Below are 26770 nucleotides of genomic sequence, written 5' to 3'. Positions count from 1 at the left end.
AATTTTTATATCAAACTTTCTCTTAAGTCACTGTGTGCTCTCTGTCCCCTATTGAACCCTGACTACTGATACAAGGAGGAAAAACCAAACAGGGAAAGGGGCTGTGAGTGTGCCCATGTGCATGCATGTGCGTGTCTGTCTGTGCAAGCATGTATGTAGGTTTGAGATTTCAAATAGGAAGGCCAGGGAAGTCCTCATGGAGAAGGGGACAATGGAGTAAGATGTAGGAGGTCAGTTAGCATGGGGACAATTAGAGGGTGTGACAGGATGCACATTCAATGGCCTGCGGCAGGAGGGTCTCCTGATTGGAGCTAGATGAACAAGGGGCAGAGCACAAATGAGACCCAATTGTGTAGGACCTGCGGGTGGCAGCAAGGACTGGCTTTCGTGCTGTGTGACACGGGAACCCCTGGGGGAGGGATGGGATTGGACTTCTTTTCACTGGGTGCTCTGCTGACTGCGACAAGCTGGCCTCCAACAAGTGCGGCAGGATACAAGCAGGGAGCCTGCTGGGAGGCTGCTGCTGTGAGTCAGGTGAGGGAAACCTGGACCAGGGCTGCAGGAGGAGAGCCGGCTGTAGTTAGAAGTTGAGGGACCTGCCGATGAACCAAGGGTGGGGTGGGAGAGGGGAGGCGCCCTGGCTGACCCCAGAAGAACATCACGATCAGGATAAGGGTTGCAGGCACTCACAGCAGGACAACCGGTGGGAGCATCTCAAGCACTGGGCCTCCTAGCCCTGAGCCCCTATTCTGCAGCTCTACCCACCGCACCTCCAGCCTTGGGGGTGGGGTCTGCGCTTGCAGGGCTTGTAATCTATTCTCGGCTGTAAGCTTGACGCTTTTTTTATACCCACTTCCTGAAAGTTCATTCTACAGAACTTGCCAGAAATCTGCCCTGCCGTTTGCCTGGGGAAGACGTTCAGGGAAGCTGTCTCCGCAGGAGCCGGCCGTGGGGAAGCGGGCGCCTCCCGCCCGCCGAGCAGCCCCGGAGCAAACCCTCTGCCGCAACCTCTCCCGCGCCCTCTGCCGCCAAGGCTCAGCATGGCCAGGGGTCAGATCCGTTTCGGCCACGGACCACGTGCGTTGGAAGCCGAGAGGCAGTAAGGGGATGACTGGCAAGAGCGTTAGATGTTCCTTACGTGTTCCATTTCTTTTTCCAACGTCTCCCATGGTTCACGCTGCCACCTGAAATAACAATTCTCATTTTAGAGATCAGTTTGATTGAGTCAAACAACTTCGACAAATGCCAAATGGGCACATATTTTAATGTGCAAAATACTACAAGAACCTGGGGGGCACCTGGAAAAACCATGGGTCTGGTGGCTGCTGCTCCGACGCTCCCAGTCCGGGTAGCAGAGAGGACGGAGAGCTGACCACTGCTCACTGTTGCTCTGGCCGTGTCCACGCCACGTGCCCAAGGAGTTCAGGAGACACCCAGCTGCCCCAGTCGCAGAGGCCTTCAGCCTTAGAGGAAGGCTCCCAGGGAGCAGGGATACCCCTGCCCCAGATGTGTGATCCTCAAATCGTTTCAGGCCTCCGGAGGGGTTGTTCTGTTGCTGACGTTGCGTTAGAAAATTTATCACCGCAAACGCATTATCCCATCAAAACTTACTTACGCTCGTGCAGAAATTTTGCGATACCTCAGAGTGACCAGCAGAGGAGGAAACGGCGCCCGCCCCACCCCGCGCAGCCCCGCCCAACAGAGGGCCCGCCCACCTAGAGGCCCCGCCCCGCTGCGAGCGCGAGCCCCCCGCACGAGGCCCCGCCCCCGGCGTGCGCGCGCCCGGCCGCCGCTACCGCCATTTTGGGGTGACCGGAGCGCCGCCCGCGGCCCGAGCCGGTCACGAGCCGCCGGCCCGCCGCGCTGAGTCTGTGGGCGCCGTGTCCGTGGGCGCCTCGCCCGGCCGGGCCCATGTGCGCGCGGCCCGCCCCAGGCCGCCCGGGCTTCGCCTCCGCCCGCGCCCTGGCCTCCACCCGGGCCTCCGAGGAGCCGCCGCGACGCCCGGCCCGCGGGGCAGGTGAGTGCGGCCGCCGCTCAGAGCCGGCGGTACTGGCCGGCCGGGCCCGGAGGGGCCACCCCGTCAGTGTCCTCATGTCGGCGTCCACCCTCCGCCTGTCGCTGCCCCCTCAGTGTCCACCCCTCTGTCAGCGTCCACGCCCCGCCCGTCGCTGCCGCCGTGATGCTCGCCTTGTCAGCGCCCACCCTGGTCAGCGTCCCCCAGGTCAGTTTCCCCCGTGTCAGTGCCCGCCCCGTCAGTGTCCTCTGCAGCAGTGCCCACCCCGACAGTGACGTCGTGCCAGTGTCCCCCGCCAGTGTCTCCCATGACGGTCCGCCCGCACCAGTGACCCCCCGCCAGTGTCCACCGCGCCACTCCGTTAGTGCCCCATGTCAGTGCCCTCCCGCCTCCTTTACCCCCTCAGAGTCCCCCAGAGCGGTGTTCACCCCCACCTGTGGTGCCCTTCCGGTCAGTGTCTCCCACGTCAGCGACCCCCCAGGTGCCCTCCTCCCTGTCGGTAACCTCCCCCTTAATGTCCTTCCTCCCCCCCGTGCTGCCAGTGCCTCCAGCATCGGTGCCCCCCCAGGCGAGATCCCCCATCAGTCCGCCCACGATCGCCGGTGTCCCCACTTCCCTCCTCGCTGCTTCCTCCCTCACGCCTCTCTGTTAGGGACCCTTCGGGTCAGCGCCCTGACCCACCTGTCAGTGCTGCCCCTCGCAGTGCCCGCCAGGGCCGCTCTCCTGCCTGCCGATGTGGGACTCTCCCCTCCCCACTGCCCGCTGTCGTCAGTCCCCGTATCCACTCACTGGCTCCTCTCCCTGCTACTGTCCCCTTTCCGTGACCGTGTGGGCTCATGTGTCTCCAGTCACCCACCCCCATTCTGTCACCTGCTTACCCCTCACAGCCCCATTTCTTCCTTCATCTCCATCACCTCTTCCCTTCACACCTGTCACCTTCCCCCGTGTACTTTACGGGCCCCTTGAATGTCCTCCCACCATCACTGTGACGGCGTCCACACACCCCCACTTCTGCTTTGTGTCCTTACCGCCTGACTACCTGCCTCGTCCACCCATTTGTTACTGACCGCTCCCACTTTGCTACCGCCCCGCCCTGTCACCACCAGCTCGTTCAGTCTGTCCCTTCCGCTTAGTTCCTGCATTTCACTGTACCCCCTCCCCCATTTTGTCCCTGTGCCCACCTGTCTTGTCCTTAGGGCCTTTTCCAGCTTGTTACTCTTTCACCCACCTGTCGCCTCCCCCCATGGCCTCTTCCTGCCATGCCCTTGGCCTCTCAGTGCCCAGGCCCTCACTGGCACTCTCAGCTGTTCACCTCTTCTTCATGTCCCTTCCTTTCTGGCTTCTCTTCCCTTTTGGCATCTCAAACTGTCATGTCAGCTAAGCTCTAGAAGGCAAGAAGCAGCTGGCTGTGAGGAGAGTGGGGGACAGAGACTTCTAGACCGAGGGGGCAGCACATGCAAAGGCCCTGAGGTGGACCTCCAGGAACCTAGATAAGACTGATATGTGGCCAGGGTTAGGGGGAGACACACAAGAGCCTTGGTTGGGGCATTGGCCTTCCAATCATGCTGTTCCTTGAAGGCTGTTGAGTCTGAGTTTGAGGGACCCCGGCTGGAGATTGAGTTGGGGAGGGCCATCAACACATGACTAAGAGGGGGAGAGGCAAGGCGTTGGGAGTGAGTGTGTTTGTGGTTTAGACCTTGGCGACGACTGAGGGAGCGATTTTGGAGGTAGAGCTGTTGGGACGTGCTGATGGATTAGGAGAGGGGTGTGAGGGAAAGAGAGGACTCAGGATGATTTCCAGGCTTATTGGTGGCGTACATGGGTGGACTGGGGCACTTTGGATGGGTGGATGGGGAAGCTGGGGGTGGTGGTGGCAGTTGCAGGGGAGTTGTTTTAGGTTGGAGGCGGAAAGCAAGGCTTTCTTGTGGCTGAAAGTAGTGGGAGAAGTCTGACAAGTTAAAGGGTCGTTAGGGAGAAGGAATCTCGCAGAAGAATCTGGAGCCCAGAGGAGAGGTCAGGCTGCAGGTATACGACCTCAGCACAGGATAATGTTTGAAGCCTAGGAAACGGCTATTTATTTGCACACACACGTAGCAGAACACTTTGATCGTTTATTGTGTGCTGCTGTCTTAAATGCTTAATATGAATTATTTCATTTAATCTTCACAGGAACCCTAGGGTATAGGAACTGTTATTTTCCTGTTTTATAGATGAAGAAACTAAGATATACAACAAGTAGGTGGTAGAGCCAGGATTTGCATCCCAGGCTGGCTGGTTAAAGCCTCTCCTCCCCCTTTTTTTTTTTTGGTTAAGGAAAAGGCTAACTTTTAAAGTACTGTTTTTACATTTTTGAATAATAATGGTAATCGATTATGTATTAGGCACTTTGGTGTTCGTGCACGTATGTGTTCCAATAAAACTTCATTTAGAAAACAAGCCCAGCCACTTTTTAAAGTACCTCATTAAAAAAAATAAAGTGCCTCATTTAATCTTTTTTACCTTTTTTTTTTTTGGCCGCACCGCGCCTTGTGATATCTTAGTTCCCTGACTAGGGTCCACGGCAGTGAAAGTCCAAGTCTTAACCACCGGACAGCCAGGGAATTCCCGATTTTTTTTTTTTTTTAAACAAAGTGCTTTACCTGTTGTTAGCTTTGTATTTTCATGAGACATAACATTTTGACATAAAGTGAGTACGTGACTTGTGCAGAATTTACTATAGACCAGAGAGTGAAAACCAGTGCTAAATTCTATATTTGGACATCTAACCCAGTAATCATTTAATTCTTTTTTTTTTTTTTTGGCTGTGCCACGTGGCATGTGGGATCTTAGTTCCCCGACCAGGGATCGAACCTGCGCCTGCCGCATTGGAGGCACGGAGCCTTAACCACTGGACCGCCAGAGAAATCCATTTAATTCTTAAAAACAAGTTAATGAGGTCGTTACTCTTAATATTCCTGTTAATATTCATGTGAGAACACTGAGGCACAAACAAGTAATGTACCCAAGGGTAGCAGTAAATAAATGGGGGAGCCAGGACTCGGCTCATGTGGTCAGACTCCAGTGGGTGGTTATGTACATGGGAATCTGAGCTCAGCATAAAATTCAGAGGGCACCAACATGTGTATCATTCTCACCCTGTCCATCAGCTATCCTCTTCCTCTTGGAAATCATGTCATGTCCACATACAGCAAGCAGCTCTCTTTTTAACACAATGTGCAGTCTTTTATTTCTTTAAAAATAGTCCACCATTTAAAAATTAGTGAAGAGTATTTTACACCCAATGCAAAGTACAGATCCTAAGTATATAAGTTTGATGAATTTTAACAAATGTATACACCCATGTGTCCATCGCTCATGTCAAGATATAGAGCATTTCTGTCATCCCTAAAAGTTTCTTTGTGTCCCTTTTCAGGTATTAAAGCCATCCTTCAAAATCGCAAGGCAACAATTGTTCTGATTTCTATTTTTACAGATTAATTTTGCACGTCCTTGAACGTCAGTCATGTAAATGGAGTCACAAAGTATATGCTCTTTTGTGTCTGTCTTCTTTTGCTCAGATAATGTTTTTGAAATTTATTGATTTTGATGCCTGTGTCTGTAGGTTTATAGTTTTATAGTTTATTTGAGTAGTACTCCTTTGTGTGAAAATATTTTTCTTACTGATGGACATTTGGGTTGCTTTCACTTTTTAGCTGTTGTGAGTAAAGTCACTGAGTTTATCGTACGTTCTTTTGTGGACATGTGTTATATCTTTTGGGTAAATATCTAAGAGTGGAATTGCTGGGTCATAGTATAGATATACGTTTAATTTGTTTTTAGAAAATGCCAAACAGGGACTTCCCTGGTGGCACAGTGGTTAAGAATCTGCCTGCCAATGCAGGGGACATGGGTTCGAGCCCTGGTCTGGGAAGATTCCCACACCTAAGCCCGTGTGCCACTACTAAGCCTGTGCTCTAGAGCCGAAGAGCCACAACTTCTGAGCCCGCGTGCCACAACTGCTGAAACCTGCGCACCTAGAGCCCATGCTCCGCAACAAGAGAAGCCACCACAATGAGAAGCCTGCACACCTCAATGAAGAGTAGCCCCTGCTCGCCGCAACTAGAGAAAGCCCACGCGCAGCAACAAAGACCCAATGCAGCCAAATAAATTTAAGAAAAAAAAAAATGCTAAACAGTTTTCCAAACTGGTACCATTTCATACTTCCATCAGTAATGTATGATAGTTCTAGTTTCTCCACATTATACCAACTCTTGTTATTGTCAGTCTTTTTAATTTTAATTCTGGTGGTAGTGGTATTTCATTATGGTTTTAATAATTATGGTGAGCAACTCTTCATATGGTTTTTGACCATTTGTGTATCTCTTGCGAAGTGTCAGGTCTTTTGTCCACTTTTTGTTGGATTGTCTTTATTATTCAGTTTTAGGAATTCAAAAAAATATTGTGGGGCTTCCCTGGTGGTGCGGTGGTTGAGAATCCGCCTGCCAATACAGGGGACACGGGTTCGAGCCCTGGTCTGGGAAGATCCCACATGCCGCAGAGCAACTAGGCCCGTGAGCCACAACTACTGAGCCTGCGCGTCTGGAGCCTGTGCTCCGCAACAAGAGAGGCCGCGATAGTGAGAGGCCCGCGCACCGCGATGAAGAGTGGCCCCCGCTCGCCGCAAGTAGAGAAAGCCCTTGCACAGAAACGAAGACCCAACACAGCAAAAATAATAAAAATAAATTAAAAAAAAATATTGTGGTTGTAAGTCCTTTATGATATTTGTGTGTATGTACATACATACATATACAGTGAGGGAGTGGGAGGAGGAGAGGAAGTGAGGGGTGAATGTTTCCTATTTTGTGGTTTGCCTATTTTTTTTTTTTTTTTTAATGAAAGCTTCTTTCTTTCTTTTTGGCTGTGTTGGGTCTTCGTTTCTGTGCGAGGGCTTTCTGTAGTTGCGGCAAGCGGGGCCCACTCTTCATCGCGGTGCGCGGGCCTCTCACTATCGTGGCCTCTCTTGTTGCGGAGCACAGGCTCCAGACGCGCAGGCTCAGTAGTTGTGGCTCACAGGCCCAGCTGCTCCGCGGCATGTGGGATCTTCCCAGACCAGGGCTCGAACCCATGTCCCCTGCATTGGCAGGCAGATTCTCAACCACTGCGCCACCAGGGAAGCCCCTGCCTATTTGTTTCTTAATGGTATCTTTTTTCTTTTTTCTTAATTTTATTTATTTTTGGTCGTGTTGGGTCTTTGTTGCCGCGCACGGGCTTTCTCTAGTTGCGGCGAGTGGGGGCTACTCTTTGTTGCAGTGCACGGGCTTCTCATTGCCTCATTGTGGTGGCTTCTTGTTGCGGAGCACGGGACCTAGGTGTGCGGGCTTCAGTAGTCGCAGCATGCGGGCTCAGTAGTTGCGGCACGTGGACCCTAGAGTGCGTGAGCTTCAGTAGTTGTGGCATGTGGGCTCAGTAGTTGTGGCTCGCAGGCTCTAGAGTGCAGGCTCAGTAGTTGTGGCACACGGGCTTAGTTGCTCCACAGTATGTGGGATCTTCCTGGACCAGGGATCGAACCTGTGTCCCCAGCATTGGCAGGCGGATTCTTAACCACTGCACCAACAGGGAAGTCCCCCCAATGGTATTTTTTTACGAGCAGAAAATTTTAATTTGTATGAAGTCAAAATTGGTCAATATTTTATTTTTACGTTTATTACGTGTTGTAAGACAATTGTGCCTGTACCAGAATTGTGAAGACACTGTCCAATGTTTTGTCTTTGTAGAAACTTTACGGTGGTAGCTTTTGTATTCAGGTTTATGATTCCTCTTTTTCTTTTATTTTTTAAAAAATATATTTATTTATTTATTTTTGTATTTATTTATTTGGCTGTGCCGGGTCTTGTATTTATTTATTTATTTGGCTGCGGCATGTGGGCTCTTAGTTGCGGCATGCAGGATCTAGTTCCCCGACCAGGGATCGAACCCGGGCCCCCTGCATTGGGAGCATGGGGTCTTAACCACTGCACCACCAGGGGAGTCCCGGTCTTTTTCTTTTAAACAGCTTTATTGAGATACAAATGACGTACAATAAACTGCACATGTTTAAAGTGTAAAATTTGGTAAGTTTTGACATATGTGTACACCTGTGAAATCATCACCACAGTCAAGATAGGAAATGTATCCATCATTTCCCAAATTTCCTAATGCCCCTTTGGATCCCTCCTTTCCACCCTTTTTTTGCCCCTCCACGTCCAAGCAAATACTGATCTCCTTTATGAATGATCTATCTTGCATGATTTTTTGTGTGAGGTGGAAAAAGGGTACACTTTTTCCCCATATGAGATATACAATCATTCTAGCATCATTTGTTGAGAAGACTCTTTTTCCTCCTTTAAATTGCATTGGAGCCTTTGTTATAAATTAACTGAACATGTGTATGCAGGCTTATTTCTGGGCTTTCTGTTATGTTCCATTGGTCTATTTTTCTGTCCTGTGCCAGCACCATGCTGTCTTTTTTTTTTTTAATTAATTAATTAATTAACTTATTTTTGGCTGTGTTGGGTCTTCGTTTCTGTGCGAGGGCTTTCTCTAGTTGTGGCAAGCGGGGGCCGCTCTTCATCGCGGTGCACGGGCCTCTCACTATCGCGGCCTCTCGTTGCGGAGCACAGGCTCCAGACGCGCAGGCTCAGTAGTTGTGGCTCACGGGCCCAGCCGCTACGCTACGGCATGTGGGATCCTCCCAGACCAGGGCTCGAACCCGTGTCCCCTGAATTGGCAGGCAGACTCTCAACCACTGCGCCACCAGGGAAGCCCCCCATGCTGTCTTAATGTCTGTAATTTTATGGTCAGTCTGGAAATCAGGTAGTGTGAGACCTCCACCTTTATTCCTCTACAAAATTATGTTGCCAGTTTCAGAATAAACTCTTCAATTTGGATAGGAATTTTTGCTGGGAATTTGGTTGGGAATACGTTGAATCTATAGATCAGTTTTAATTTTATTTATTTATTTATTTATGGCTGTGTTGGGTCTTCGTTTCTGTGTGAGGGCTTTCTCCAGTTGCGGCGAGCGGGGGCCACTCTTCATCGCAGTGCGCGGGCCTCTCACTGTTGCGGCCTCTCTTGTTGCGGAGCACAGGCTCCAGACACGCAGGCTCAGTAATTGTGGCTCACGGGCCCAGTTGCTCCGCCGCATGTGGGATCTTCTCAGACTAGAGCTCGAACCCGTGTCCCCTGCATTGGCAGGCAGATTCTCAACCACTGCGCCACCAGGGAAGCCCTATAGATCAGTTTTAGAATTGAGTTATTAACTTTGAGTCGTCTGATCTGTGCACATGGTATATCTCTCCATTTATTTAAATTTTCCTCAGCAACGTTTTGTAATTTTCAGTGTGAAAAGTACACTTTTTTCATTAAGTATATTTGTAGGTATTTGATATTTTTGATGTTATTTAAAATATTTTTATATTGTTTTTCAACTACTTGTTTTTTTAATAAGTATTTTAAAAAATATTTATTTATTTTATTTTGGCTGTACCGGGTCTTAATTGTGGCATGTGGGATCTTAGTTGCAACATGTGGGATCTTTTAGTTGCAGCATGCGGGCTTCTTAGTTGTGGCGTGTGGACTCTTAGTTGTGGCATGCATGAGGGATCTAGTTCCCTGACCAGGGATCAGACCCGGGCCCCCTGCATTGGGAGCTCGGAGTCTTGCCCACTGGACCACCAGGGAAGTCCCTCAACGTTAATGTACAAAAACACAGTTGGTTTATGTATACTTATCATGTATCTTGCACCTTTGCTCAATTCACTTATCAGTTCTCATGGTAGGTTTGTATATTCCTTTGGGTTTTCTATCTGTATAATCATATCATCTGTGAATAAAGACAGTTTTACTTTTTCTTTCCAATTATTACGCCTTTTATTTGTTTTTCTTTGTAGTACCAGCTAGAACCTCTAATATAATGTTGAATGGAAGTGGTGATAGTGGGTCTTCATTGGTTGAGGAAGTTGCTTTCTGGTTCTATTTTATGGAAAGTTTTTACCATGAAAGGGTGTTGGAGTTTGTCAAATGCCTTTTCTACATTTGTTGGGTTGATTATTTGGTTTCTGTCCTTTATCCTGTCAATATGATGTGTTGTATTAATTAATTTTCAGATGTTAAAGCAACTTTGCATTCTTAGGATAAATCCCGTTAGTGTGGGGTGTATAATCCTTTTTAAATGTGGCTGGGGGGAATTCCCTGGCAGTCCAGTGGTTAGGGCTCCACGCTTCCTTTGCAGGGGGCACGGGTTCAATCCCTGGTCAGGGAACTAAGATCCCACATGCCGTGTGGCACAGCCAAAAAACAAAACAAAACAAAAAGTGGCTGGATTTGGTTTACTAGTGTTTTGTTAAGGATTTTTGCATATATCATATATATTCATGAGATATTTGTGTATGAACTTTTTTCCCCATATGATATCTTTTTTAAAAAATTATTTGTTTATTTTTGGCTGTGTTGGGTCTTCGTTGCTGCATGCGGGCTTTCTCTAGTTGCGGCGAGTGGGGGCTACTCCTCGTTGTGGTGTGCGGGCTTCTCGTTGCGGTGGCTTCTCTTGTTGTGGAGCACAGGCTCTAGGCACGTGAGCTTCAGTAGTTGTGGCACACGGGCTCAGTAGTTGTGGCTCACAGGCTGTAGAGCACAGGCTCAGTAGTTGTGGTGCACAGGCTTAGCTGCTCCGCAGCATGTGGGATCTTCCCGGACTAGGGCTTGAACCTGTGTTGGCAGGCGGATTCTTAACCACTGTGCCACCAAGGAAGTCCCTCCCGTATGATATCTTTTGTTTTGGTATTAGGGTACTACCAGCCCCAGAGAGTGAGTTGGGAAGGTCTTCATTTCTTTTCGTAGATTGGATTTCTGTATGGGATCATATTCCTTTGGCTTGAAGCACTTCCTTCAGTATTTTGTATGTTGTGGGTATACTGGGGACAGAATCACTCAACTTTTGTTTGTCTGAAAAAGTCTTTATTTACCCTTCAGTTTTGAAGGATATTTTTGCTGGATAATTCTAGGTTGACAGCTTTTTTTCCCAGCACTTTGAAAAAGTTATTCTGTTGTCTTTTAGTTTCTGTTGTTTCTGATGAGGAATCAGCTATCATTCTTACTTTTGTTTACCTGATACCCTTTTTCCTGCTGTTTAAGATGTATATTTATTTTTATTTATTTTTATTTTTTATTTTTTTTATTAATTTATTTTTGGCTGCACTGGGTTTTCGTTGCTGTGCGCGGGCTTTCTCTAGTTGCGGTGAGTGGGGGCCACTCTTCCTTGTGGTGCACGTGTTTCTCATTGCGGTGACTTCTCCTGTTTGCAGAGCACGGGCTCTAGGCGCGCGGGCCTCAGTAGTCGTGGCATGAGGGCTCAGTAGTTGTGGCTTGCGGGCTCTAGAGCGCAGGCTCAGTAGTTGTGGTGCACAGGCTTAACTGCTCTGCGGCATGTGGGATCTTCCCGGACCAGGGCTTGAACCCGTGTCCCCTGCATTGGCAGGCACATTCTTAACCACTGCGCTACCAGGGAAGTCCCTATTTATTTTTATTAAATAAATTTTTTATTAAAAACTTTTCTTCAATTTGGCTGTAATCTTCTAGGTGTGCTGTTTTTGTATTTGCTTGGATCTGTGGGTTGATGTATTTAATCAACTTTGGAAACTTTTTGGCCATTGCCTCTTAAATAATTCTTTTGCCTCATCATCTGTCTTCTCTCGAGACTCCAGTGATATATATTTTATTTTATTTTAATATTTATATATTTAGGCTGCTCTGGGTCTTAGTTGCGGCACACAGGATTTTTTTTTAATTTTTATTTATTTATTTATTTATATTTATTTTTGGTTGTGTTGGGTCTTCGTTTCTGTGCAAGGGCTTTCTCTAGTTGCAGCGAGTGGGGGCCACTCTTCATTGCGGTGCGTGGGCCTCTCACTGTCGCGGCCTCTCTTGTTGCAGAGCACAGGCTCCAGATGTGCAGGCTCAGTAACTGTGGCTCACGGGCCCAGTTGCTCCACAGCATGTGGGATCTTCCCAGACCAGGGCTCGAACCTGTGTCCCCTGCATTGGCAGGCAGATTCTCAACCACAGCGCCACCAGGGAAGCCCTTTTTTTTTTTTTTTTTTTTTAGTTGCATGCGGCATGCGGACTGTTAGTTGCGGCATTCAAACTCTTAGTTGTGGCATGCATGTAGGATCTAGTTCCCCAACCAGGGGTTGGACCCGGTCCCCCTGCATTAGGAATGTGGAGTCTTACCCCCTGGACCACCAGGGAAGTCCCTCCAATGATATCTATTTTAGATTGTTTGATGTTGTCCCACAGGTTTCGAATGTGTTGGTATTTTCAAAATTCTTCTTTCTCTCTTTGTTTATATTTGTATATTTTCTTTTCATCTATTTTCAAATTCCCTGCTTTTCTTTGTGCTCATTCGGTTATTAATTCCGTCCAGTGACATTTTAATTTCAGATACTGTATTCTTCAGTTCCAGAATTTCTTTTTGGTTCTTCTTTCAAGTTTGCATTTCTCTGCTAATATTCTCCACCTGTTCATTTCTTCTGTTCCCTTTTCCTAAAATTTTAAAAAATATTTATAATTGCTGGTCTGACGTTTTCATCTGCCAGTTCCAATGTATGGTCATTTTTGGTTCCTGTAGATTGTTTTTTCTCTTGATCATGGGTAATATTTTTCTTCTTTGCACGTGTAATAATTTTTTATTGCAAAATGGACATTGTAGATAGTATATTCTAGAAATTCTGTTTTAGGTTATCTGTCCTTAAAGAGTGTTGAGTTTTGTTAGGGCAGGCTGTTAAATGACTGGAAGGTGATCTCGATCCTGTAGGAGCTTTTCTAGGGTAGATCTGTTTTGGCTTTGTACTAAGTTTTAGGGCATAGCTTTTAATTCTGGAACATGTTTTTTACTCCTAAGGCATGGCCTTTCTGGGGTTTTAATAGAAAACCCTTCTAGTTTGGCAGAACTTAAACTCCAGAGTCTGTCTCCACAGTGCTGGACGGCTGCTGAGTCTTGGCTCAGCTCATTCACCTCACATAGCTGTTTTCAGATATTTAAAGTATATCGTGATGATTTGATGCAAGTATACAGTTAACTAGTTAAGCGTCACAGCTAGAGCTATATATATACACATACACATATACTTTTGGTGAGAACAGTTAAGTTTCGTCGTAGCAAATTTCAATGCATTGTTATTCACTGTAGTCACCATATTCTTATATCTGATCTTCAGACCTTATTCATCTTATAGCTGAGTGTTTGCTCCCTTTTACCAACCTCTCCCTGCACCCCCTTGCCCCCCAGCCTCTTTTCTACTCTCTGTTTCTTTGAGTTTGACTTATTTTTCTGCTTGGTTTCTTGGTGTCTCATCCCACCACTTGCTGTTTAGGAGTCAGCCAAGGATTTGGGAGGAATTTAATGCAGGTTTGGGGGGCTCCCTTCTTTTCTGGTTTTCCTGTTGGATTTTCAGCCATGCTGGTCACCCTGAACTCTGGCCTCTTTCCTCCTTGCTCTCCTTCTTCCAGTGATTATGTTCCCTCCAGTTTCTGCACGTTCTTGATTGGTCTCCGGTACCTCCAAATACTTGTTTTTTATTTTTTATTTTTTAAAATTAATTAATTAATTTATTTTGGCTGTGTTGGGTCTTCGTTGCCGCACGTGGGCTTTCTCTAGTTGTGTCGAGCGTGGGCTACTCTGTTGCGGTGCACGGGCTTTTCATTGTGGTGGCTTCTCTTGTTGCGGAGCGCGGGCTCTAGGCACGCGGGCTCTAGAGCGCAGGCTCAGTAGTTGTGGCGCACGGGCTTAGTTGCTCCGTGGCGTGTGGGATCTTCCCGGACCAGGGCTCGAACCCGTGTCCCCTGCGTTGGCAGGTGGATTCTTAACCACTGTGCCACCAGGGAAGTCCTAAATATACTCTTAAAATAATGCATTACTTACAGTTATATAAGTAGTAAAAGAATGAAGTTATGGATACTGCAAATTAATGATTATCTCTGTGGACGAAGGGGGTTAAATAGGTTGTCAATTCCTCGGTGTATTAGAAACAATTTATTTATTTTTTTAAGTAGGTGACATATGTGAGCAAATGTTAACATTTATTAAATCTCAGTACATGGGTATTTGTTATATTCTTCTCTGGACCTTTTTATGTTTTAAATATTTTCATAATTTAGAATAAATAAAAATACGTAAAACCAGATTATTATAGTGTGTTGATTCTCTGGAAGTGCTCTTGTGAGAGCACTGAGGAAGGACTCAGTGACCTGACAAAAGTGGTTTTCGGTGAATTTCGGAGTTGAGGAACAGACAGGAATTTGCCAAGTAGGAAGATGGGACAAAGGGTGTTCCAGGCAGAGAGGACCCACGTGCCAAGGTGTCAGCTATGAGAGACTCGCAGCATATTTAAGAAGTAGTGGGTGCTGGTGTGGTTGGGGAGGTGGGTGGGGATGAGGAAAGAGAACCGAGACTGTGTCGAGTGGTGGCCCCACTTAATGTGGCCTGGTGTCGAGGCTGGCAGTGTGCTCTCTGTTCCCTTTTCCTCTTTTTCTGCCTTTTTTTTGGATTAAGAGTATATTTATGGTTCTGTTTGGGTCTTCGTATAGCTTTCATGTCTCTGACACGTCTAATATTTCCCCTAGGCTTTTGAACATATGGACTATGGTTACAACACCTGCTTAAATACCCTTGTCTGTTAATCTCATCACCTGTGTCATTTCTAGGTTGGTCATGGTTTGTGTTTTCCCGCTGCCTTGCATGTCTGGCCATTTTTGATTGGATGCCAAGACACTGTGACTTTTATCTTGTTGGATGCTGGGTATTTTTGTATTTCTATAAATATTCTTGACCTTTGTTCTGGAATGTTGTTAAATTACTTAGAAACAGTTTGATTCTGTGGGTCTGGCTTTTAGGCTTTGTTAGGTGGGACCAGAGTTATGTTGAGTCCAGTGTTGTCACTTTGCCCCACCACTGAGGCAAAAGTCTTCTGAGTACTTTGTCCAGTGCCCCGAAATTAGGAAATTTTCCACTGTGACTGGGAGAAAGAGTAACTCTCCTTGGCCCCCTGTGAACTCGGAGGGTGGTTCCTGCTAATCCCTGGCTTGGATGCCTTTCTTACACACTTGCATTGATCAGTACCTGGCTGGAGCCAGCAGATCCTCAGCGCTGTCTACGACTCTGTCCCTTCCAGTGCTCTGCCTGTGGACTCTAGCGCCTTGGCCTTCCTGGACTCCCAGTGCTGTTTCTTCACCTCGGGGGACTGCTGGACCCCACCTGGTGTCTCTGCTGTTACCCAGAACTACTTGTCAGGCAGGAAACTGGGCAGTTAAGGGCCTCCTCTTGTTTCCCTCCTGTCAGGGATCACTGTTCTTCACTGCAGGATAGCCAGTGTCTTGAAAACCATTTCATTTGTAAATCTGATCCCTGTTATTTCGTCTTGGCCAGAAGCAAAAGTATCAAAAACAGGTATTTGAATGAAGGTATTAGGAAGCATAGAAGATAGTGATGGGACCTATGAGAATGCTGACCCCTTTCTAGTTCGGGATGCCTGGGTGGTAGAGCAGAGGTGGCCTTACCTGGGTGGACATGAAGGGAATTCATGTGTTTAGGGAAGGAGGTGGGGATAGGGCTTGGGAGAAAGGTGTCACAGGAGAACCAGGCTACAGAATGAGATCCTGAGGGCCTGCTGAGAAGAAGAGCCCGCGGGGTGTGGGCTGGAGGCCACAGGTGACAGAACGCTCGTACCTGCAGTGGGAGGACGTGGGAGAGGGTGACGCTGCCAGGGAGAGCAAGCATGGGGAGGACGCTCAGGCTGTGTGCCCGCCGAGGAGAAGGTGCCACTCATTCCCGGGCTGCATGTCCCCCGTGATGTCCCGGCTGTTTCGGGCTTCCTCCGGCTCAGACTAAGCAGAATTTGTCAAGAAGATGTATGTTATAAAAGCACTGGTTCAAAGTCAGAATAAACAGGTCTCAGGGCCCTTACAGAGATACTTCCTTATTTTGAAACTGTGTATAAAGTGCTGAAAAGCCAATTTTGAATTATTTACTTAATAATTTTGAAATGTTAGATGTGCCAACTTTAAAAGTAAAACAACCAGTTAGTTATTTTACCAGCAAAATGGGTTTCTTTGGGAATAGCAGAGAGTTGCAATTCAGGGCAAGCAAGCAATAGCAAAAGCCAGAGGCACGTCTCATGAACAAAGCAGAGGAAGGTTACTTTGTAGAGAAAAAGGAGGAAGTTGGGAGGGGCTATTTTGAACAAAAGTCCATTGGAGGAAAGTGAGAGTTCAGGGTGGTGATGGTTTCTCCCTGGCTGAGTTGCTGGGCAAACAGGAAACCTTCCTCCACGGGGGTCTGTGGTTGAGGCTGAGTAGCAGTGGGTGCGGGCTCCCCTTCTGGCCTCCTGACTCTATTGTAAACGAAGTTTCCTTTGTTCTGTTTCACAGATGTAAAAAGATTTTCCTGTTTTAGGAGATAACACTGACTTATTCCTGGCTTAGCAGCACAACTTCGAGCGCCTTTTTTTGCTTGACTTTTATATGAAATTTAAAAACACACAGATGCAGAGAGAAGATAACGAGCATCCATGCGCTCATCTCCCAGCTTTATCGGTGATCGGTGCTTTGCCGGCTATGTGACGGTTTCTTCATCTGCCCCTTTCTCTCACACTTTGTCTTTTTACTGTTGTGAACCGTCTTTTTTTCTTTAAACATCTTTATTGGAGGATAATTGCTTTACAGTGGCGTGTTAGTTTCTGCTGTACAACAAAGTGAGTCAGCTATATGCATACGTATATCCCCATATCCCCTCCCTCTTGCGTCTCCCTCCCACCCTCCCCATCCCACCCCTCTAGGTGGTCACAAAGCACCCAGCTGATCTCCCTGTGCCATGCGGCTGCTTCCCACTAGCTATCTGTTTTACATTTGGTAGTGTATATATGTCAGTGCCATTCTCTGACTTTGTCCCAGCTTACCCTTCCCCCTCCCCATGTCCTCAAGTCCATTCTCTACTTCCGTGTCTTTATTCCTGCCCTGCCCCTAGGTTCTTCAGAACCATTTTTCTTTTTAGATTCCATATATATGTGTTAGTATGCGGTATTTGTTTTTCTCTTTCTGACTTACTTCACTCTGTATCACAGACTCTAGGTCCATCCACCTTACTACAGATAACTCAATTTTGTTTCTTTTTATGGCTGAGTAATATCTCTCTCACGCTTTTAAAATTTGTTTCGTTCTTGTGTTTCGGTGGAGTGTTTTAAAAGTAAATCCAAGAAATAATGTCATTTCACCCATGAATACTTCACTTTTTCTCTCTAACAGACAAGGAAAGTTTTTATTTTTAAAAACATAGTGGTCATGTCATTTTTACAACTAAGAGATTTACAGTAATTCCTTAATACCATCTAATACCAGTCCATATTCAGATTTCCCCAATAGCTTCAAAAATATACTCTTCCAGTTGATTCGTTTTAACTGGACCCAAACAAGATCTAAATATTATATTTGATGATTAGGTCTCTTAGGGCTCTTATATTCTAGAACAGTCACCCCTCCTTATTGCTAAAGTATAATTTTCAAAAGGTAAAATCATTGGGCTTCCCCGGTGGCTCAGTGGTTAAGAATCCACCTGCCAGTGCAGGGGACACAGGTCCGAGCCCTGGTCCGGAAAGATCCCACATGCCATGGAGCAACTAAGGCCGTGTGCCACAACTACTGAGCCTGCGCTCTAGAGCCTGCAAACCACAGTTGCTGAAGCCTGCACGCCTGGAGCCCGTGCTCTGCAACGAGAAGCCACTGCAATGAGAAGCCCATGCAGTGCAACGAAGAGTAGCCCCCACTCGCCGCAAGTAGAGAAAGCCCGCGTGCAGCAACAAAGACCCAACGCAGCCAAAAAAATAAATTAAAAAAAAATTAGTTATTTTAAAAAAGGTGAAATCATGACTTCCATGCAAATACAGAATGAACAGTCCTGGGCTCTGCTGGTCTGTGTGTTTTTTTTTTTTTTTTAATAAATTTATTTATTTAATTTATTTACTTTTTTGGCTGCGTTGGGTCTTCGTTGCTGCACGCAGGTTTTGTCTAGTCATGGTGAGCAGGGGCTACTCTTCGTTGCGGTGCGTAGGCTTCTCATTGTGGTGGCTTCTCGTTGTGGAGCGTGGGCTCTAGGCGCGTGGGCTTCAGTAGTTGTGGCGCACGGGGTTAGTTGCTCCGCGGCATGTGGGATCTTCCCGGGCCAGGTCTCGAACTTGTGTCCCCTGCATTGGCAGGCGGATTCTTAACCACTGTGCCACCAGGGAAGCCCCCTAGTCTGTGCGTTTGCTGCATGCCTTGAAGTCAGTCCTTTTGCCAAGGAGCGCTAGTCACGTTATTTGGAAACGGTGTTAGGCATCCCAGCTGGAGCGCTTCGGAACTCTTTTCTTCTAGAAGTTGTGATGGGTCATCAGTGAGCCGTCCAGGCATCTTGTGACCAGGGTATGTGTCTCTTGATAGTTACAGTGTGTAGGCATGAAACTAGATGGCTTCACAGAGATCCTCCTCCTGTCCTTCACTTCCAACCACTGAGTTAGTTAACCAGATTTAAAATGGGTGTGTATCGTTGGTACCAATCTCTGTAGGACAAGCATGGACAAGGGAGTTTTTAGATCCTTAATCATGAAATGTTCTGATAATTTAAATACTAAGTAAAGCTAATGATTGTTGTTTTCCTTTTCTCTATCATTTTGGTGAGTTAACTTTACAGAAGTAGAACTTAAAATAAGTTTCTTCCTCTTATTTTTCAGGTGAAGAGATTATAAGTCTACTGAATGAAAAAATTTTTCTTAAAGTTGCATATACTCCAAGAGAAAATCCCAAATGTTTTTATATTCTGCCTAAATACAAAATTTAAACAAGGAGTTTCCACAGAAGGTAAGATAATTGTTTTTGGTTCTGTTTTATTGTGTAATTTATGCAAATATACTGTATAAGGGGACATTCGAAGATGGATGACAGCAAAAATTTTAGTTTTGAAGATGTGCATGTAGTGTCCTGACTTTTAGGGATTCTTGACCCTCCTGTGTCTGGTTTTGAGGTGCTGTGTTGTGGAAAAGTTACTTGGTCTCTCCAAGCCAAAGGGTAATGCAAATAAAACGGGACAGTCATGCACCTGTAGTGAGGAACGTGCCGTGTCTCACCCGTGGGGAGTAGGTGAGACGGGCTTATGTGTGTTATGGCCGCTGTCAGAACACATTCCAAGTAGGAGCTGGAAAGGCGGGGAGGGGCTTGTGCCTCCAGCTGCAGTAGATGCCCCTAAAAGGTTTGCCCATCGCAATCCAATTAGATAGATGCTGGATAGATTACAGTAGATACAACTTCCCGGGAGCCCTTTGGTGCTTAAAAATTAAGCTAACTCTTCAAAAGCCAAAAGAGAAAAAGAAAAGAAAAGAAACAGTGAGTATTATGATAGCACTCTTTTGCTCCTTGCTGAAGAGAAGTTAAATCCTTTTCAGAGCAAAGCATACTCATTGTAGGCCCTCGGGATTTCTGTAGATTATGTTTAAGCAAGCTTCATTCTTTTTTCTTTTTTTTTTAAATTAATTAATTTATTTTTTGGCTGCGTTGGGTCTTCGTTGCTGCACGCGGGCTTTCTCTAGTCGCGGCAAGCGGGGGCTACCCTTCGTTGCGGTGCACGGTCTTCTCACTGCGGTGGCTCCTCTTGTTGCAGAGCACAGGCTCTAGGCTCGTGGGCTTCAGCAGTTGTGGCACGTGGGTTCAGTAGTTGTGGCTCGCGGACTCTAGAGCACAGGCTCAGTAGTTGTGGTGCATGGACTTAGTTGCTCCGTGGCATGTGGGATCTTCCCGGACCAGGGCTTGAACCCGTGTTCCCTGCATTGGCAGGCAGATTCTTAACCATTGCACCACCAGGGAAGTCCAAGCAAGCTTCATTCTATATTCAGGACACACACCGTTGTGAGGAGTTGGCACAATTAGATGCCCCGAGGTCTGCAGGTATTGGATAATCAGATGCAGTATATATAATAATGTATGAAATTTTTGAAGAAATACAAAATAGAATAAAAATTAGTAATGAAAACCAAGGTATCAAAATGATTCCAAGTAGAACTTTCAGAAATGAAAAAAAGTTGAAATTAAAAACAATATATGTGAATTAAATAAACATGGCTGAAGGCAGAATTAGTGAACTGGAATATATACCTGAAGAAATTATCCAGTGTGCAGCATTGAGAGATGGGAGATGGAAAGTGAGACTAGAGAAGTGGAGGGTAGGTTAAAAGTGTGCTGTGACCGTGTAGTTGGAACCCCAGGATGGAAAAGTAGGGAGAAGGAGGAGAGGCGTTATTCAAAGTGTTAATAGTGTTGACTTTTCAGAAACTAATGAGAGATAAATCTGTAGATTTAGGAAGCACACAATGTCCTAAACAGTATAAGTAAAAGGAAACCCACACCCATACACTGAAATTGTGTAGCAACAAAGACAGAAAGACCTTAAGCCCAGAGGTAAGAGAGATTACCTGCAAAGGAATGTCTGTTAGGTTGACAACGGATGTCTCATTAGCATGAATAGACGCCACTAGAGAGTGGAGTATCTCCTCAAAGTGATGAGAGAATATAAGTTTCAGTATAGAATTGTGTATCAGATATATTTTACAGAAAAACATCAGTGATTTTATGTATTTGGTAATTGTTAGGCTAGATTATTTGGACTACCTGCTATCCTCCCATCTCCCACCCTATGGAAAACAATTAAAATTATTGGATTAAAGAAAAAATCAAGGGCTTCCCTGGTGGCGCAGTGGTTGGGAATCCGCCTGCCAATGCAGGGGACACGGGTTCTAGCCCTGGTTTGGGAAGATTCCACATGCCATGGAGCAACTGAGCCTGGGTGCCGCAACTACTGAGCCTGTGCTCTAGAGCCCGTGAGCCACAGCTACTGAAGCCCGTGAGCCACAGCTACTGAAGCCCGCGTGCCACAACTACTGAAGCCCGAGTGCCTAGAGCCCATGGGCCACAACAAGAGAAGCCGCTGCAATAAGAAGCCCGTGCACTGCAACGAAGAGTAGCTCCCGCTCTCTGCAATTAGAGAAAAGCCTGCACGCAGTAACGAAGACCCAACGCAGCCAAAAAGAAAAAAAAAGAAAAAAAATCAAAAGACTGACAATAGGGCTTCCCTGGTGGCGCAGTGGTTGAGAGTCTGCCTGCCAGTGCAGGGGACACGGGTTCGAGCCCTGGTCTGGGAGGATCCCACATGCCGCGGAGCAACTGGGCCCGTGAGCCACAATTACTGAGCCTGCGCATCTGGAGAGGCCGCGATAATGAGAGGCCCCGCGCACCGCGATGAAGAGTGGCCCCCACTTGCCACAACTAGAGAAAGCCCTTGCACAGAAACGAAGACCCAACACAGCCATAAATAAATAAAATAGTGTTTAAATAAATAAAAATAAAAATTAAAAAAAAGCCAGCTTGTATATCACTTGCTCTTTAAAAAAAAAAAAAAAAAAAGACTGACAATATTGCAAGGAAGTTTTAAACCAAAATATAACAAAGAAAGAACCCAGAAAGGTAATTTAAACACCATAGGATGGAATCTGCCTTTGCCTTAAGGACATCTGCTGATTTGGACAAAGTGGGGCTTTGATTTCTGAGTCCTTGCCGGCCTCTGAAGTGAAGATCTGCAGTCCTCTCAAGGTAGAGAACCTAAAAGGGGCCCTCCTCATATTAAATGGGCTCTGAAAGTCAGTGCCCTCACAGGCAGGGTGAACTAGAAGCAGACCTGCCTATCTCCATCTTTGCCCCCTCCTTTTTACTAAATGTAGCAGGAAAAAAGGGGGAAAATTGTGGCTGTGGATTGGCCTTTGGGAGGATTTGTGGCCCAGGTTCATATTACTTGGTAGTTCAGGGAAATGAAGCATGAATCTAAGGTTTTCTGGTTTGGTAATGCCTTCAGGCAACAGTGGGACCAAACATAAAACCTCTCTGGAGGAAGTTACCATCATCCTAAAATGCAAAAAACACCTATGAATATTTTTTAAGGATGTTAATTAGTACACAGACAAAACTGGACAAGCACACAAGGAAATAAGGCACCATGCATGAAAACCAGTAGAAACAGCCCTCCTAGATTTTAGATTTGGGGATTATCAGAAACAGACTATTGGGGCTTCCCCAGTGGTCCAGTGGCAGGACTCCATGCTCCTAGTGCAGGGGGCCCGGGTTCTGGTCCCTGTTCGGGGAACTAGATCCCACATGCATGCTGCAACTGAGAGTTTGCATGCCGCAACTAAGAAGTCTGCATGCCACAACTAAGAAGTCCACATGCTGCAACTAAATATCCCTCGTGCAGCAACTACGACCCGGCGCAGCCAAAAATAAATAGTAAATAAATAAATAAATATTTAAAAAAAGAAACAGACTATTAAATAAGCATACTCCTTATTTTTATTTTTATTTACTTATTTTAAATAAATTTATTTATTTGTTTTTGGCTGCATGGGTCTTCATTGCTGTGCACGTGGCTTTCTCTAGTTGCGGAGAGCGGGGGCTACTCTTCGTTGTGGTGCGCGGGCTTCTCATTGCAGTGGCTTCTCTTGTTGCGGAGCACAGGCTGTAGGTGCACAGGCTTCAGTAGTTTTGACACGTGGGCTCAGTAGTTGTGGCACACGGACTTAGTTGCTCCGCCATGTCCCCTGCATTGGCAGGCGGATTCTTAACCACTGTGCCACCAGGGGCTTCCTGTGGCTATTCTTTTCACTTCTGATTTTAGATTTTTGTTCATCTGTTCCTCCCATCCCACCCCCTTCTTTTTGGTCCCCCCATCCCCCCGCCACCCCCAGTGGACTGTGCCCAGTATAGACATGGTCTTGTTTGTTGTTTGACTAGTTGTGCAAGTATCCACTGCTCTCCATGGATTCACATTGTCGCTTTTTTCCAGACCAATAGAATTCCAGTGGTGTGTTGGTAAATGTTTAATATCTGGCTCTCTGGGAGAGTCAAAAACCTCCTGGCCACGGGGCTTCCATGGTGGCGCAGTGGTTAAGAGTCCGCCTGCCAATGTGGGGGACACGGGTTTGATCCCTGGTCCAGGAAGATCCCACATGCCCCAGAGCAACTAAGCCCGTGAGCCACAACTACTGAGCCTGCGCTCTAGAGCCCGCGTGCCGCAATTACTGAAGCCAGCATGCTCTAGGGCCCGAGTGCTGCAACCACTGAGCCCACGTGCTGCAACCACTGAAGCCCATGCGCCTAGAGCCTGTGCTGCACAACAAGAGAAACTACCAGGATGAGAAGCCTGCGCACCGCAATGAAGAGTAGCCCCCGCTCGCTGCAGCTGGAGAAAGCCTGTGTGCAGAAAGGAACATCCAATGCAGCCAAAAATAAAAATAATAATAAAAAAATTTTTTAAAAGTCAAAAACAAAAAAAGCACAAAAATCTCCTGGCCTGTAGCATTGTCGATTTCTACAGTGCTAATGCTTCTGTCATGTCCAACTTGAGCTACCAGTGTGATGCCACTTGAAGGTGGCACTGGGAGAGGCTCACGGTCAGCTCCCGTGAGCAAGTCATGCCTCTCCAGCCACTGCTGAGCCCGTCCTCTGTGGCACGGTGACCTTGTCTCTGTTTCCTTCTCTCCTCTGCAGTCAGGAGACTGAGGAGGAAGTGTGCCCGCCCCTGCTCCGGGCTCCTCACGGGGTAGCTCAGCTCACCCTCACAGCGGCGCTGCGCGGAGGGTGCCCCTTGTCCCCAGTTCACAGGCGAGGGCACCAGGCCACAAGAGGTCAGCTCACATAGCAGAGCCGGGGCCTTGGTTGTGAAACTTTTTAAAGAGCGATTGGTCAGACAGGTATAGGGTGCGTTTCAGAGTCTCACTTTCTCTTAGCAACAGTCTCTACTGCAGAATGTTCTTTTCTGAAGGGCTCTGTCCGTGGAACTGCATGATCGTATGGACAACATTTCTCTTTGGAAGCTGCCTTGTGTCTGATGGTTATACTCACCAGAAGAAGTAAATGAGAGGTAGTTTAAGAGGAACTTGAAGTTCCTCTCATTTGGCTGTTGGATAAGAGTCTAGAAGATGCTGGTAATACTTTGCTTGGCATTCCAGACAGACTGTGGAGGCTGTTGTCAGGATGTGACGGGAATCCTTGTGCTGTGTTGCATCTCACGTATAACCAGAGACATCTCAAGTCAACACGCCAGTACTGTGAGCCAGTAGCTTGTTCTAAAGATATGCTGTCGGTGGTGGGCCTCTAGGTCATCTAAGGAAGGAAAGTTAGCCTTCCTGTAGGTGAGGGCCGATTAAGAGAATGCTAGCATCTCTTTGGAGGATAGTGCATAGTTGTTGGGGTACAAGAAACGTTTGGAAGGGACTTCCCTGGTGGTCCAGTGGTTAAGAATCCGCCTTCCAATGCAGGGGACACGGGTTCGATCCCTGGTTGGGGAACTAAGATCCCACATGCCGCGGAGCAACTAAGCCCACATGCCACAACCAGAGTGTAGCCTGCTCGCCGCAATGAAAAATCCTGAGTGCCACAACTAAGATCCAACACAGCCAAAAATGAATGAATGAATGAATAAATAAGTAAATATTAAAAAAAAAAGTAAAGTCATCTTGAAACGTTTGGAAAAGAAGTATGCAGTATTACCTGAGTAACAGTTCTAGAACCAGTTTAAACCAGTTCCTTAGGCAGTGAAGTTAGCTGAACCTAAACCAGTACCATTGCTATGAACTCTTTAAGGGATGCCACTGATGAGATTACGTATTTCTTAAAATGCATGGATAGCTGACGGAAGCACAGAAACGTTGCTGCACAGAGATTTTTGGTTTAATGGCCTAGGTGTGAGCTGGTGAGGCACACAGTCTAAGTGAATGACTTTGAGAGTAACCTATTTTTATTTCAGGTGTCAGTGGGAATGTAAATAGAGGTTCTCAGATGCTGGTCTGTATGTAATATTGGTGAGATGAGCAAAGGTGAGCTTTTCTTAAAACTGTTTTTTTTTTTTTTTTTTTTTTTGTTTTTTAATTTTTATTTATTTATGGCTGTGTTGGGTCTTCGTTTCTGTGCGAGGGCTTTCTCCAGTTGTGGCAAGCGGGGGCCACTCTTCATCGCGGTGCGCGGGCCTCTCACTATCACGGCCTCTCTTCCTGCGGAGCACAGGCTCCAGACGCGCAGGCTCAGTAATTGTGGTTCATGGGCCCAGTTGCTCCGCGGCATGTGGGATCTTCCCAGACCAGGGCTCGAACCCGTGTCCCCTGCATTGGCAGGCAGATTCTCAACCACTGCGCCACCAGGGAAGCCCTTAAAACTGTTTTTTTTAAAGTGAGACATAATCCTCAATCCTGATATTATTATGGCTTTCTTCTTTTGATATTGAAAAAGCCATTGTTGTCTGAATTGAAGGTGATTGTAGATGACAGTTTATCCTTTCCTCCTTTTTTAAAAATTTAATTTATTTATTTTGGACTGCATTGGGTCTTCATTGCTGCGTGCGGGCTTTCTCTAGTGGTGGCGAGCGGGTGCTACTCTTCGTTGCGGTGAGCAGGCTTCTCATTGTGGTGGCTTCTCTTGTTGCAGAGCATAGGCTCTAGGCGCATGGGCTTCAGTAGTTATGGCACGTGGGCTTAGTTGCTCCACAGCATGTGGGATCTTCCCGGGCTAGGGCTTGAACCCGTGTCCCCTGTATTAGTAGGTGGATTCTTAACCACTGTGCCACCAGGGAAGCCCCTTTGTGTCTGCTTTTCTTTCTCTCTCTTTCCCTCCCTCCCTCCTCCTGGCTTGGCAGAGTGAAAAAGTTGGCAACCCTGTTAGTTTTCTAAATTAAAATAAAAGAACTTGGGACTTCCCTGGTGGCGCAGTGGTTAAGAATCCGCCTGCCAGTGCAAGCGACACAGGTTCGATCCCTGGTCCGGGAAGATCCCACATGCCATGGAGCAGTTAAGCCCGTTTGCCACAACTATTGAAGCCCGCGCACCTAGAGCCTGTGCTCCGCAACAAGAGAAGGCACCTCAAAGAGAAGCCTGCGCACTGCAACGAAGAGTAACCCCCGCTCACCACAACAAGAGAGAGCCTGCGCGCAGCAACAAAGACCTAATGCAGCCAAAGATAAAATAAATAAATAAATAAATTTATTTTTAAAAAAAAGCAAAGAACTTAGCCAGCCTGTGAAATCCCCGTGTCTGGGAACGTTGAGCTGGGCCGCCTTTAGCACACAGGCCCTGGGGCAGATGCGCTGGTGCACCAGATTCTGCCGAAGGCATGGGTTCTCAGAGGCCCTCGAGTGTCTTACTCTTCTTTACAGGGTGGAAATCCTGCCGAGACTTGCTCTTTTATGATTTAGGGGTAAATAAGTAGATGTTAACTTAGTTTATTCTTTCAAACTATAAAAGGTATAAATAAGCGAGTAGCATGATGATGATTATTTGGGTGAAATTTTGGTTTTATTTGTTGGTCAAGATTTGTTCTGTGTGTGCTCCGGTGCTGTCTGGTGGAACACATGAGATGTATGACCATCCCCACCATGAAGGAGCCTGTGGCTTGTGGGCTGGCGTGTGCAGACCCAGGCCTGGTGTGCAGTGCTGGCATCACGCAGAGCAGCATAGTGTGGGCGCTTGGCACATTGAGGCCGCCTCTGTGCTGCTGCGGTGAAACCAACCAGGCTCCGTGGGGGCCTATCAGTACTTCATTCTTTCTTATTACTGAATAATATTCCATTGTATGGATAGACCACATTTTAAAAAAATTTTATTTATTTAATTTATTTTATTATTTTTGTCT

The 26770-nt window shown here is 46.8% G+C and overlaps 1 protein-coding gene across 5 annotated transcripts in view; it reads left to right on the top strand.

Annotated features, from left to right (window-relative positions):
* Nucleotides 1-1780: 1780 nt before the first annotated feature.
* Nucleotides 1781-26770, top strand: part of PPP6R2 (protein phosphatase 6 regulatory subunit 2) — a 72955-nt gene continuing 47965 nt past the window's right edge. For 4 of the 5 annotated variants that reach the window (XM_082420772.1, XM_082420771.1, XM_082420770.1 and 1 more), the window contains exons 1-2: nucleotides 1781-2017; nucleotides 18787-18913. The gene's annotated coding sequence lies outside the window, so the exon portion shown is untranslated. Of the gene's footprint in view, nucleotides 2222-18786; nucleotides 18914-26770 lie in introns of all 5 variants that reach the window. The other variant, XM_082420769.1, reaches the window with a different exon arrangement.

The sequence above is a fragment of the Balaenoptera physalus genome, assembly GCF_965194825.1.
Source record: "Balaenoptera physalus genome assembly, chromosome: 13".
Taxonomy (NCBI): Eukaryota; Metazoa; Chordata; class Mammalia; order Artiodactyla; family Balaenopteridae; genus Balaenoptera; species Balaenoptera physalus.
This window is presented reverse-complemented; position numbering and strand designations above follow the sequence as displayed.